We start from the raw sequence: 14336 nt of genomic DNA on the forward strand, positions 1-14336 counted from the left end.
TTATTATTATTATTATTATTATTCTTCTGAGACTAAAATTACCAAGACTATCTCCTCCTAGAGCTTTTAAGCTACAGGCACCAAACTCGGCACAGACCTTCAGACTAATCCCGAATAGTGTGCTATATCTTTTCTAACTGATCGGACTTACGGTTTTCCTAAAAATGACGATCAAACTCGAAAAAACTCCCATTGACTTAACATTGCGGAATGTTCAGAAATTCAAATCTCAACTGCCATTTTCACACACACAGACAAAAGGGCCTGTCAGCCCTGCATCTCTCCCTCTCTGTCTCCCTCAGAGGATTTCTTTTATCAAGCAGCCAAAATCTATCTATCTATCTATCTATCTATCTATCTATCTATCTATCTATCTATCTATCTATCTATCTATCTGAGGGTCAATATCTATCTATCTATCTATCTATCTATCTATCTATCTATCTATCTATCTATCTATCTATCTATCAATCTGAGGATAAATATCTATCTATCTATCTATCTATCTATCTATCTATCTATCTATCTATCTATATATCTAAGGGTAAATATCTATCTATCTATCTATCTATCTATCTATCTATCTATCTATCTATCTATCTCTCTATATATCTAAGGGTAAATATCTATCTATCTATCTATCTATCTATCTGAGGGTAAATATCTATCTATCTATCTGAGGGTAAATATCTATCTATCTATCTATCTATCTATCTATCTATCTATCTATCTATCTATCTATCTATCTATCTATCTATCTATCTATCTATCAACTAAGTTAAACTTTTTAACACTACACTGTAGAACTGGCTCATTAGAGTCATTAATTTGGGAATCAAACTACACTGGTCACACTTTCAGTTTTTCAATCAGGATGGCAAGGAGACTTGATTAGTATCACTATGGTAACTGCCTAGCAACCAGATGGGGTTACCCTAGCAACCGAGTAACAAATCACATATCTCTGCACCAGAAAATGTTAGAGACTTCTGGGTTGATTTATTTCAATCAGGATGGCAAGGAGACTTGATTAGTATCACTATGGTAACTGCCTAGCAACCAGATGGGGTTACCCTAGCAACCGAGTAACAAATCACATATCTCTGCCGCAGAAAATGTTAGAGACTTCTGGGTTGATTTATTTCATTCAGGATGGCAAGGAGACTTGATTAGTATCACTATGGTAACTGCCTAGCAACCAGATGGGGTTACCCTAGCAACCGAGTAACAAATCACATATCTCTGCAACAGAAAATAGTACAGACTTCTGGGTTGACTTATTTCAATCAGGATGGCAAGGAGACTTGATTAGTTTCACTATGGTAACTGCCTAGCAACCAGATGGGGTTACCCTAGCAACCGAGTAACAAATCACATATCTCTGCAACAGAAAATAGTACAGACTTCTGGGTTGATTTATTTCACTCAGGATGGCAAGGACACTTGATTACTATCACTATGGTAACTGCCTAGCAACCAGATGGGGTTACCCTAGCAACCGAGTAACAAATCACATATCTCTGCACCAGAAAATCGTAGAGACTTCTGGGTTGGTTTATTTCAATCAGGATGGCAAGAAGACTTGATAAGTATCACTATGGTATCTGCCTAGCAACCACATTGGGTTACCCTAGCAACCGAGTAACAAATCACATATCTCTGCCGCAGAAAATGTTAGAGACTTCTGGGTTGATTTATTTCAATCAGGATGGCAAGGACACTTGATTAGTATCACTATGGTAACTGCCTAGCAACCAGATGGGGTTACCCTAGCAACCGAGTAACAAATCACATATCTCTGCAACAGAAAATAGTACAGACTTCTGGGTTGACTTATTTCAATCAGGATGGCAAGGAGACTTGATTAGTTTCACTATGGTAACTGCCTAGCAACCAGATGGGGTTACCCTAGCAACCGAGTAACAAATCACATATCTCTGCAACAGAAAATAGTACAGACTTCTGGGTTGATTTATTTCACTCAGGATGGCAAGGACACTTGATTACTATCACTATGGTAACTGCCTAGCAACCAGATGGGGTTACCCTAGCAACCGAGTAACAAATCACATATCTCTGCACCAGAAAATCGTAGAGACTTCTGGGTTGGTTTATTTCAATCAGGATGGCAAGAAGACTTGATAAGTATCACTATGGTATCTGCCTAGCAACCACATTGGGTTACCCTAGCAACCGAGTAACAAATCACATATCTCTGCACCAGAAAATCAGAGAGACTTCTGGGTTAATTTATTTCAATCAGGATGGCAAGGACACTTGATTAGTATCACTATGGTAACTGCCTAGCAACCAGATGGGGTTACCCTAGCAACAGAGTAACAAATCACATATCTCTGCATCAGAAAAGCGTAGAGACTTCCGGGTTGACTTATTTCAATCAGGATGGCAAGGAGACTTGATTACTATCACTATAGTAACTGCCTAGCAACCAGATGGGGTTACCCTAGCAACCGAGTAACAAATCACATATCTCTGCACCAGAAAATAGTACAGACTTCTGGGTTGATTTATTTCAATCAGGATGGCAAGGAGACTTGATTAGTATCACTATGGTAACTGCCTAGCAACCAGATGGGGTTACCCTAGCAACCGAGTAACAAATCACATATCTCTGCAACAGAACAACATAAAGACTTCTGGCTTTGTTCATGGGACTCAGGGTAGCAAGGATCAATCAATCTATCTATCTATCTATCTGAGGGTCAATATCTATCTATCTATCTATCTATCTATCTATCTCTCTGTCTGTCTGTTGTCTATCTATCTATATGAGGGTCAATGTCTATCTATCTATCGATCTATCGATCGATCTATTTCTCTCTCTCTCTCTCTCTCTCTCTCTCTCTCTATCTATCTGAGGGTCAATATCTATTTATCTATCTATCTGTCTATCTGTCTGTATGTCCATCTATCTATCTATCTATCTATCTATCTATCTATCTATCTATCTATCTATCTATCTATCTATCTATCTATCTATCTATCAACTAAGTTAAACTTTAAACTACAAACTACTTTAAACTTCAAATTATTTGAAACTATAAACTACTTTAAACTCATTTAAACTAATTTAAACTTCAAACTACTTTAAACTATAAACTACTTTAAACTATAAACTAATTTAAACTTCAAACTACTTTAAACTTCTTCAAACTTTCTGGTCCAAACTTTCACAAGCCAACTTAAAGTTTGTACTCAAACTTTTAATCTAGTTATTATTATTCTTCTGAGACTAAAATTACCAAGACTAACTCCTCCTAGAGCTTTTAAGCTACAGGCACCAAACTCGGCACAGACCTTCAGACTAATCCCGAATAGTGTGCTATATCTTTTCTAACTGATCGGACTTACGGTTTTCCTAAAAATGACGATCAAACTCGGAAAAAACTCCCATTGACTTAACATTGCGGAATGTTCAGAAATTTAAATCCCAACTGACATTTTCACACACACAGACAAAAAGGGCCTGTCAGCCCTGCATCTCTCCTCTCTCTCTCCCTCATTGCATAGGGATATTGTATTGAACATAGCTCTGGATCACAGTGTCATAGAGACAAGGGGCGGGCTCATTTTACTCAGACGACCAATCAGTCTCTCGGGATCATTGTGAAGCTATCAAGCCACGCCCTAGCAACAATTTAAAGCACCTTAGCAACAACTCCCATAGACTTCTAATGAAAGACATCAAAGGGATATCTCCGGATAGAAGTGTCATAGAAACACAAGGGTGGTCTCGTTTGACTCGGGGCAGCAAACAGCCAATCATGAATCACCTCAACACTTCCTAGCCCCTCCCTAGCAACCATTGTCGAGCACCTTAACAACCAAAATCCATAGAGGGATATCTTCCATTCTGAATGTCACAGAGGCATGGGAGTTGGTTTATATCATTCATACTGACAAGCAGCCTTTGGAGTTTCATGATTGGCAGCTGTCAAGCCACTCCCTAGCAACTAAACAGAGTACCCTAGCAACCGTTTAGCAATAACTATATCTCTGCACCAGAAAATCAGAGAGACTTCTGGGTTCATTTATTTCAATCAGGATGGCAAGGAGACTTGATAAGTATCACTATGGTAACTGCCTAGCAACCACATGGGGTTACCCTAGCAACCGAGTAACAAATCACATATCTCTGCATCAGAAAAGCGTAGAGACTTCCGGATTGACTTATTTCAATCAGGATGGCAAGGACACTTCATTAGTATCACTAAGGTAACTGCCTAGCAACCAGATGGGGTTACCCTAGCAACCGAGTAACAAATCAAATATCTCTGCACCAGAAAAATCATAGAGACTTCTGGGTTGATTTATTTCAATCAGGATGTCAATGAGACTTGATAAGTATCACTATGGTAACTGTCTAGCAACCACATTGGGTTACCCTAGCAACCGAGTAACAAATCACATATCTCTGGACCAGAAAATCGTAGAGACTTCTGGGTTGGTTTATTTCAATCAGGATGTCAAGAACACTTGATAAGTATCACTATGGTGACTGCCTAACAACCAGATGGGGTTACCCTAGCAACCGAGTAACAAATCACATATCTCTGCAACAGAAAATCGTAGAGACTTCTGGGTTGATTTATTTCAATCAGGATGGCAAGAAGACTTGATAAGTATCACTATGGTAACTGCCTAGCAACCATATGGGGTTACCCTAGCAACCGAGTAACAAATCACATATCTCTGCAACAGAACAACATAAAGACTTCTGGCTTTGTTCATGGGACTCAGGGTAGCAAGGATCAATCAATCAATCAATCAATCCATCTATCTATCTATCTATCTATCTATCTGAGGGTCAATATCTATCTATCTATCTATCTATCTATCTATCTATCTATCTATCTATCTATCTATCTATCTATCTGTCTCTCTGTCTGTCTGTTGTCTATCTATCTATCTGAGGGTCAATGTCTATCTATCTATCGATCTATCTATCTATCTGAGGGTAAATATCTATCTATCTATCTCTCTATCTATCTGAGTGTCTGTCTATCTATCTATCTATCTATCTATCTAGCAACTAAGTTAAACTTTAAACTACTTTAAACTAATTTAAACTAAACTAATTTAAACTATAAACTACTTTAAACTATAAACTACTTTAAACTAATTTAAACTAATTTAAACTTCAAACTAATTTAAACTACAAACTAATTTATACTTCAAACTAATTTAAACTACAAACTAATTTAAACTATAAACTACTTTAAACTTTAAACTAATTTAAACTAATTTAAACTTCAAACTACTTTAAACTTCTTCAAACTTTCTGGTCCAAACTTTCACAAGCCAACTTAAAGTTTGTCTCGACGAACTTTTTTTTCTAGTTATTATTATTATTATTATTATTCTTCTGAGACTAAAATTACCAAGACTATCTCCTCCTAGAGCTTTTAAGCTACAGGCACCAAACTCGGCACAGACCTTCAGACTAATCCCGAATAGTGTGCTATATCTTTTCTAACTGATCGGACTTACGGTTTTCCTAAAAATGACGATCAAACTCGGAAAAAACTCCCATTGACTTAACATTGCGGAATGTTCAGAAATTCAAATCTCAACTGCCATTTTCACACACACAGACAAAAAGGGCCTGTCAGCCCTGCATCTCTCCCTCTCTGTCTCCCTCAGAGGATTTCTTTTATCAAGCAGCCAAAATCTATCTATCTATCTATCTATCTATCTATCTATCTATCTATCTATCTATCTATCTATCTATCTATCTGAGGGTCAATATCTATCTATCTATCTATCTATCTATCTATCTATCTATCTATCTATCTATCTATCTATCAATCTGAGGATAAATATCTATCTATCTATCTATCTATCTATCTATCTATCTATCTATCTCTATATATCTAAGGGTAAATATCTATCTATCTATCTATCTATCTATCTATCTATCTATCTATCTCTCTATATATCTAAGGGTAAATATCTATTTATCTATCTATCTATCTATCTGAGGGTAAATATCTATCTATCTATCTGAGGGTAAATATCTATCTATCTATCTATCTATCTATCTATCTATCTATCTATCTATCTATCTATCTATCTATCTATCTATCTATCTATCTATCAACTAAGTTAAACTTTTTTAACACTACACTGTAGAACTGGCTCATTAGAGTCATTAATTTGGGAATCAAACTACACTGGTCACACTTTCAGTTTTTCAATCAGGATGGCAAGGAGACTTGATTAGTATCACTATGGTAACTGCCTAGCAACCAGATGGGGTTACCCTAGCAACCGAGTAACAAATCACATATCTCTGCACCAGAAAATGTTAGAGACTTCTGGGTTGATTTATTTCAATCAGGATGGCAAGGAGACTTGATTAGTATCACTATGGTAACTGCCTAGCAACCAGATGGGGTTACCCTAGCAACCGAGTAACAAATCACATATCTCTGCCGCAGAAAATGTTAGAGACTTCTGGGTTGATTTATTTCATTCAGGATGGCAAGGAGACTTGATTAGTATCACTATGGTAACTGCCTAGCAACCAGATGGGGTTACCCTAGCAACCGAGTAACAAATCACATATCTCTGCACCAGAAAATGTTAGAGACTTCTGGGTTGATTTATTTCAATCAGGATGGCAAGGAGACTTGATTAGTATCACTATGGTAACTGCCTAGCAACCAGATGGGGTTACCCTAGCAACCGAGTAACAAATCACATATCTCTGCCGCAGAAAATGTTAGAGACTTCTGGGTTGATTTATTTCATTCAGGATGGCAAGGAGACTTGATTAGTATCACTATGGTAACTGCCTAGCAACCAGATGGGGTTACCCTAGCAACCGAGTAACAAATCACATATCTCTGCAACAGAAAATAGTACAGACTTCTGGGTTGACTTATTTCAATCAGGATGGCAAGGAGACTTGATTAGTTTCACTATGGTAACTGCCTAGCAACCAGATGGGGTTACCCTAGCAACCGAGTAACAAATCACATATCTCTGCAACAGAAAATAGTACAGACTTCTGGGTTGATTTATTTCACTCAGGATGGCAAGGACACTTGATTACTATCACTATGGTAACTGCCTAGCAACCAGATGGGGTTACCCTAGCAACCGAGTAACAAATCACATATCTCTGCACCAGAAAATCGTAGAGACTTCTGGGTTGGTTTATTTCAATCAGGATGGCAAGAAGACTTGATAAGTATCACTATGGTATCTGCCTAGCAACCACATTGGGTTACCCTAGCAACCGAGTAACAAATCACATATCTCTGCCACAGAAAATGTTAGAGACTTCTGGGTTGATTTATTTCAATCAGGATGGCAAGGACACTTGATTAGTATCACTATGGTAACTGCCTAGCAACCAGATGGGGTTACCCTAGCAACCGAGTAACAAATCACATATCTCTGCAACAGAAAATAGTACAGACTTCTGGGTTGACTTATTTCAATCAGGATGGCAAGGAGACTTGATTAGTTTCACTATGGTAACTGCCTAGCAACCAGATGGGGTTACCCTAGCAACCGAGTAACAAATCACATATCTCTGCAACAGAAAATAGTACAGACTTCTGGGTTGATTTATTTCACTCAGGATGGCAAGGACACTTGATTACTATCACTATGGTAACTGCCTAGCAACCAGATGGGGTTACCCTAGCAACCGAGTAACAAATCACATATCTCTGCAACAGAAAATAGTACAGACTTCTGGGTTGATTTATTTCAATCAGGATGGCAAGGACACTTGATTACTATCACTATGGTAACTGCCTAGCAACCAGATGGGGTTACCCTAGCAACCGAGTAACAAATCACATATCTCTGCACCAGAAAATCGTAGAGACTTCTGGGTTGGTTTATTTCAATCAGGATGGCAAGAAGACTTGATAAGTATCACTATGGTATCTGCCTAGCAACCACATTGGGTTACCCTAGCAACCGAGTAACAAATCACATATCTCTGCACCAGAAAATCAGAGAGACTTCTGGGTTGATTTATTTCAATCAGGATGGCAAGGACACTTGATTAGTATCACTATGGTAACTGCCTAGCAACCAGATGGGGTTACCCTAGCAACAGAGTAACAAATCACATATCTCTGCATCAGAAAAACGTAGAGACTTCCGGGTTGACTTATTTCAATCAGGATGGCAAGGAGACTTGATTACTATCACTATAGTAACTGCCTAGCAACCAGATGGGGTTACCCTAGCAACCGAGTAACAAATCACATATCTCTGCACCAGAAAATAGTACAGACTTCTGGGTTGATTTATTTCAATCAGGATGGCAAGGAGACTTGATTAGTATCACTATGGTAACTGCCTAGCAACCAGATGGGGTTACCCTAGCAACCGAGTAACAAATCACATATCTCTGCAACAGAACAACATAAAGACTTCTGGCTTTGTTCATGGGACTCAGGGTAGCAAGGATCAATCAATCTATCTATCTATCTATCTGAGGGTCAATATCTATCTATCTATCTATCTATCTATCTCTCTGTCTGTCTGTTGTCTATCTATCTATATGAGGGTCAATGTCTATCTATCTATCGATCTATCGATCGATCTATTTCTCTCTCTCTCTCTCTCTCTATCTATCTGAGGGTCAATATCTATTTATCTATCTATCTGTCTATCTGTCTGTATGTCCATCTATCTATCTATCTATCTATCTATCTATCTATCTATCTATCTATCAACTAAGTTAAACTTTAAACTACAAACTACTTTAAACTTCAAATTATTTGAAACTATAAACTACTTTAAACTCATTTAAACTAATTTAAACTTCAAACTACTTTAAACTATAAACTACTTTAAACTATAAACTAATTTAAACTTCAAACTACTTTAAACTTCTTCAAACTTTCTGGTCCAAACTTTCACAAGCCAACTTAAAGTTTGTACTCAAACTTTTTAATCTAGTTATTATTATTATTATTCTTCTGAGACTAAAATTACCAAGACTAACTCCTCCTAGAGCTTTTAAGCTACAGGCACCAAACTCGGCACAGACCTTCAGACTAATCCCGAATAGTGTGCTATATCTTTTCTAACTGATCGGACTTACGGTTTTCCTAAAAATGACGATCAAACTCGGAAAAAACTCCCATTGACTTAACATTGCGGAATGTTCAGAAATTTAAATCCCAACTGACATTTTCACACACACAGACAAAAAGGGCCTGTCAGCCCTGCATCTCTCCCTCTCTCTCTCCCTCATTGCATAGGGATATTGTATTGAACATAGCTCTGGATCACAGTGTCATAGAGACAAGGGGCGGGCTCATTTTACTCAGACGACCAATCAGTCTCTCGGGATCATTGTGAAGCTATCAAGCCACGCCCTAGCAACAATTTAAAGCACCTTAGCAACAACTCCCATAGACTTCTAATGAAAGACATCAAAGGGATATCTCCGGATAGAAGTGTCATAGAAACACAAGGGTGGTCTCGTTTGACTCGGGGCAGCAAACAGCCAATCATGAATCACCTCAACACTTCCTAGCCCCTCCCTAGCAACCATTGTCGAGCACCTTAACAACCAAAATCCATAGAGGGATATCTTCCATTCTGAATGTCACAGAGGCATGGGAGTTGGTTTATATCATTCATACTGACAAGCAGCCTTTGGAGTTTCATGATTGGCAGCTGTCAAGCCACTCCCTAGCAACTAAACAGAGTACCCTAGCAACCGTTTAGCAATAACTATATCTCTGCACCAGAAAATCAGAGAGACTTCTGGGTTCATTTATTTCAATCAGGATGGCAAGGAGACTTGATAAGTATCACTATGGTAACTGCCTAGCAACCACATGGGGTTACCCTAGCAACCGAGTAACAAATCACATATCTCTGCATCAGAAAACGTAGAGACTTCGGATTGACTTATTTCAATCAGGATGGCAAGGACACTTCATTAGTATCACTAAGGTAACTGCCTAGCAACCAGATGGGGTTACCCTAGCAACCGAGTAACAAATCAAATATCTCTGCACCAGAAAAATCATAGAGACTTCTGGGTTGATTTATTTCAATCAGGATGTCAATGAGACTTGATAAGTATCACTATGGTAACTGTCTAGCAACCACATTGGGTTACCCTAGCAACCGAGTAACAAATCACATATCTCTGGACCAGAAAATCGTAGAGACTTCTGGGTTGGTTTATTTCAATCAGGATGTCAAGAACACTTGATAAGTATCACTATGGTGACTGCCTAACAACCAGATGGGGTTACCCTAGCAACCGAGTAACAAATCACATATCTCTGCAACAGAAAATCGTAGAGACTTCTGGGTTGATTTATTTCAATCAGGATGGCAAGAAGACTTGATAAGTATCACTATGGTAACTGCCTAGCAACCATATGGGGTTACCCTAGCAACCGAGTAACAAATCACATATCTCTGCAACAGAACAACATAAAGACTTCTGGCTTTGTTCATGGGACTCAGGGTAGCAAGGATCAATCAATCAATCAATCAATCCATCTATCTATCTATCTATCTATCTATCTGAGGGTCAATATCTATCTATCTATCTATCTATCTATCTATCTATCTATCTATCTATCTCTGTCTGTCTGTTGTCTATCTATCTATCTGAGGGTCAATGTCTATCTATCTATCGATCTATCTATCTATCTGAGGGTAAATATCTATCTATCTATCTCTCTATCTATCTGAGTGTCTGTCTATCTATCTATCTATCTATCTATCTAGCAACTAAGTTAAACTTTAAACTACTTTAAACTAATTTAAACTAAACTAATTTAAACTATAAACTACTTTAAACTATAAACTACTTTAAACTAATTTAAACTAATTTAAACTTCAAACTAATTTAAACTACAAACTAATTTATACTTCAAACTAATTTAAACTACAAACTAATTTAAACTATAAACTACTTTAAACTTTAAACTAATTTAAACTAATTTAAACTTCAAACTACTTTAAACTTCTTCAAACTTTCTGGTCCAAACTTTCACAAGCCAACTTAAAGTTTGTCTCGACGAACTTTTTTTTCTAGTTATTATTATTATTCTTCTGAGACTAAAATTACCAAGACTAACTCCTCCTAGAGCTTTTAAGCTACAGGCACCAAACTCGGCACAGACCTTCAGACTAATCCCGAATAGTGTGCTATATCTTTTCTAACTGATCGGACTTACGGTTTTCCTAAAAATGATGATCAAACTCGGAAAAAACTCCCATTGACTTAACATTGCGGAATGTTCAGAAATTCAAATTCCAACTGACATTTTCACACACACAGACAAAAAGGGCCTGTCAGCCCTGCATCTCTCCCTCTCTCTCTCCCTCAGAGGATTTCTTTTATCAAGCAGCCAAAAAGTAATGACCTAAAATCTTCCTAGCCACACGCTAAAACATGCTAAAAACGTGCTAGCATCTATCTGAGGGTCAATATCTATCTATCTATCTATCTATCTATCTATCTATCTATCTGAGGGTAAATATCTATCTCTCTCTCTCTATCTATCTATATCTATCTCTCTATATATCTAAGGGTAAATATCTATCTATCTATCTATCTATCTATGTAGCAACTAAGTTAAACTTTTTAACACTACACTGTAGAACTGGCTCATTAGAGTCATTCATTTGGGAATCAGACTACACTGGTCACACTGTATGTTTCACACTGTAGATTCAAAAGAACTGGCTCATTAGAGTCATTCATTTGGGAATCAGACTACACTGGTCACACTGTATGTTTCACATTGTAGATTCAAAAGAACTGGCTCATTAGAGTCATTCATTTGGGAATCAGACTAAACTGGTCACACTGTATGTTTCACACTGTAGATTCAAAAGAACCGGCTCATTAGAGTCATTAATTTGGGAATCAGACTATACTGGTCACACTGTATGTTTCACACTGTAGAGTCAAAAGAACCGGCTCATTAGAGTCATTAATTTGGGAACACACACAGACAAAAAGGGCCTGTCAGCCCTGCATCTCTCCCTCTCTCTCTCCCTCATTGCATAGGGATTTTGTATTGAACATAGCTCTGGATCACATTGTCATAGAGACAAGTGGGCGGGCTCATTTTACTCAGACGACCAATCAGTCTCTCGGGATCATTGTGAAGCTATCAAGCCACGCCCTAGCAACAATTTAAAGCACCTTAGCAACAACTCCCATAGACTTCTAATGAAAGATATCAAAGGGATATCTCCGGATAGAAGTGTCATAGAAACACAAGGGTGGTCTCGTTTGACTCGGGGCAGCAAACAGCCAATCATGAATCACCTCAACACTTCCTAGCCCCTCCCTAGCAACCATTGTCGAGCACCTTAACAACCAAAATCCATAGAGGGATATCTTCCATTCTGAATGTCACAGAGGCATGGGAGTTGGTTTATATCATTCATACTGACAAGCAGCCTTTGGAGTTTCATGATTGGCAGCTGTCAAGCCACTCCCTAGCAACTAAACAGAGTACCCTAGCAACCGTTTAGCAATAACTATATCTCTGCACCAGAAAATCAGAGAGACTTCTGGGTTCATTTATTTCAATCAGGATGGCAAGGAGACTTGATAAGTATCACTATGGTAACTGCCTAGCAACCACATGGGGTTACCATAGCAACCGAGTAACAAATCACATATCTCTGCACCAGAAAAACGTAGAGACTTCCGGATTGATTTATTTCAATCAGGAATGCAAGGAGACTTGATAAGTATCACTATGGTAACTGCCTAGCAACCACATGGGGTTACCTTAGCAACCAAGTAACAAATCACATATCTCTGCATCAGAAAAACGTAGAGACTTCCGGATTGACTTATTTCAATCAGGATGTCAAGGAGACTTGATAAATATCACTATGGTAACTGCCTAGCAACCACATTGGGTTACCCTAGCAACCGAGTAACAAATCACATATCTCTGGACCAGAAAATCGTAGAGACTCCTGGGTTGGTTTATTTCAATCAGGATGTCAAGAAGACTTGACAAGTATCACTATGGTGACTGCCTAACAACAAGATGGGGTTACCCTAGCAAACGAGTAACAAATCACATATCTCTGCACCAGAAAATCAGAGAGACTTCTGGGTTGATTTATTTCAATCAGGATGGCAAGGAGACTTGATAAGTATCACTATGGTAACTGCCTAGCAACCACATGGGGTTACCTTAGCAACCGAGTAACAAATCACATATCTCTGCATCAGAAAAACGTAGAGACTTCCGGATTGACTTATTTCAATCAGGATGGCAAGGACACTTCATTAGTATCACTATGGTAACTGCCTAGCAACCAGATGGGGTTACCCTAGCAACCGAGTAACAAATCACATATCTATGCACCAGAAAATCATAGAGACTTCTGGGTTGATTTATTTCAATCAGGATGTCAAGGAGACTTGATAAGTATCACTATGGTAACTGCCTAGCAACCACATTGGGTTACCCTAGCAACCGAGTATCAAATCACATATCTCTGGACCAGAAAATCGTAGAGACTTCTGGGTTGGTTTATTTCAATCAGGATGTCAAGAACACTTGATAAGTATCACTATGGTGACTGCCTAACAACCAGATGGGGTTACCCTAGCAACCGAGTAACAAATCACATATCTCTGCAACAGAAAATCGTAGAGACGTCTGGGTTGATTTATTTCAATCAGGATGGCAAGAAGACTTGATAAGTATCACTATGGTAACTGCCTAGCAACCATATGGGGTTACCCTAGCAACCGAGTAACAAATCACATATCTCTGCAACAGAACAACATAAAGACTTCTGGCTTTGTTCATGGGACTCAGGGTAGCAAGGATCCATCCATCCATCCATCCATCCATCCATCCATCCATCTATCTATCTGAGGGTCAATATCTATCTATCTATCTATCTGTCTCTCTGTCTGTCTATCTATCTGAGGGTCAATGTCTATCTATCTATCTATCTATCTATCTATCTATCTATCTGAGGGTAAATATCTATCTATCTATCTCTCTATCTATCTGAGTGTCTGTCTGTCTATCTATCTATCTATCTATCTAGCAACTAAGTTAAACATTAAACTACTTTAAACTAATTTAAACTAAACTAATTTAAACTATAAACTACTTTAAACTATAAACTACTTTAAACTAATTTAAACTTCAAACTAATTTAAACTACAAACTAATTTAAACTTCAAACTAATTTAAACTATAAACAAATTTAAAATTCAAACTACTTTAAACTTCTTCAAACTTTCTGGTCCAAACTTTCACAAGCCAACTTAAAGTTTGTCTCGTGAACTTTTTTCTAGTTAAGTTGGCTTGTGA

This window comes from Xyrauchen texanus, chromosome 47 (assembly GCF_025860055.1).
Source record: "Xyrauchen texanus isolate HMW12.3.18 chromosome 47, RBS_HiC_50CHRs, whole genome shotgun sequence".
Classification (NCBI taxonomy): Eukaryota; Metazoa; Chordata; class Actinopteri; order Cypriniformes; family Catostomidae; genus Xyrauchen; species Xyrauchen texanus.